Raw genomic sequence first — 1,776 nt, 5'->3', positions numbered from 1 at the left:
TTTTTACGCTGAGGGTGGTGAAGCACTGGCACAGGTTGCCCGGAGAGGTGGTGGATGCCCCATCCCTGGAAACCTTCCAGGTGAGGTTGGCCGGGGCTCTGAGCAACCTGATCTAGTTGAAGCTGTCCCTGCCCACGGCAGGGGGGTTGGACTAGACGACCTTTAGAGGTCCCTTCCAACCCAAACTATTCTGTGATTCTATATCAACATCTTCAAAGAATATCTCACACGTCTCATCAAGTAGCGAGACAAGCATTTCTAGCTGTAGGTCTAGCCTAGGACCTCAGGATCATCCACAGCGGTAAGAGGATTGGTCTTTGCCTCTTTAGTAGTAGTTCTCTTCTAAGAATTGTGAGAAAGAGATGTTATCTAATGTGATCACACATCCTATGGGAAATAGCTGAGACTGCAGATTCATTTCCTGTAAGCCATTGTACAGCCATTGGCTGTTCCTGACTGGACCTTTCCCTCCACAGTAAGCTTGTGAACCTCAAATAGTTTAGTCAAGTAAAGCTTAAATGTCTTGCTGTGATCCTGCAGATACTGCTTGTGTGTCTGGCATAACACAGATTACTAAACATTGTGAAAATTTAGTTTCCGCCCCAAAGCATTTACTGTATCTTTCCTCTGTTGCCTGTATCTACTACATAGGCAACATAAGTGCCGAGTGGGTGGTCAGGATTTGTTCTGTTGCTGATGCTGCTGTATGTTACTCGCAGAGAAAAAGTAAACTCCTGATCTTTGAGTTTTTCATACCTGAAGTCTTAGAAGTCTCCTCAGTTTTTCTGCTAATGGGCAGGAACATGGAATCTTTTCAGAGAACTGCTGCTCATTGGCTTAGTGTGGGTAAATTTAAAGTTACAGCTGAAATAATGCTTCCCAATCTGCTGACGACTTCTGCGACGTAGGACAACAGTTCAGACATTGAGCGTGATTTTCCAGAATCTTTTGAGACAGATTATTAAAGTTTGGCATATACCTCAGGAAGAAGTGCTTTTTCACTGGCTTTAGCCCAGAGCTTTGGGTAAGTTATCTGACCTTCTTGGACCTCAATGAATCCATCAGGAAAAGTGAGTGAAAAGTGGCATCCTGCCAAAAATGAGCTGCTGGAAGGTGCGTTTCCCTTAGGAATAAGCTCTCCGACAGTGAATTTCTACTGCCATCGCGCAACCAGCCCTGCCACGCTGCAAACCCGCTACCAACCCCTGCCTGCCGCAAGGCTTTGCACCCACCGTTACCTCTGTCCGGGCGGGCCCCGCGTTTCATTTCACCCGTTTTCATCACCTAATGCTGAAATTCATGTAGAATTGTTCAACTATGTAAACGTTGTGTGATGCAGAAACTACTACAGAAAGTTTAACACAACAAGGTCCTACCGTCTAATGTAGCAGCCGCAATCCTGTCTTTACCTCACGTGCTGACCTTCAGTCCCAAGATAAACTCAGATAGGAAAAAGTAATGTAAACAGAGGGAAGCAATCGCCCCGTTCAATCTTTACTCCCCTTTCTTTCGCAAAAGGGCTCGTAGCAATGCGACCACGGGACGGACAGCAAAGCAGCCGAACCGTGCCAGCGGAGGAGCGCTAGGCACTTGTCAGAAGCGGGAGGCGTTTACCTGGCTGCCCTCTGAGGCGTACGCGCGCTCGGCCCGGACAGCCCGCGCCCCCGGGAGGGCGGCCATTGAAGGAGACGTGTGTTTAAACCACCGTCTGTCCAAAGGGTTTCCTTCGCAAAGGCGCGGCGCAGCAGCCCAGCGTTGCGAGATGGCGGCGGGCTG

The sequence above is a fragment of the Pygoscelis adeliae genome, unplaced genomic scaffold (genome assembly GCF_000699105.1).
Source record: "Pygoscelis adeliae isolate BGI_AS28 unplaced genomic scaffold, ASM69910v1 Scaffold32, whole genome shotgun sequence".
NCBI lineage: Eukaryota > Metazoa > Chordata > Aves > Sphenisciformes > Spheniscidae > Pygoscelis > Pygoscelis adeliae.
Note: the sequence above shows the minus strand (reverse complement) of the source record.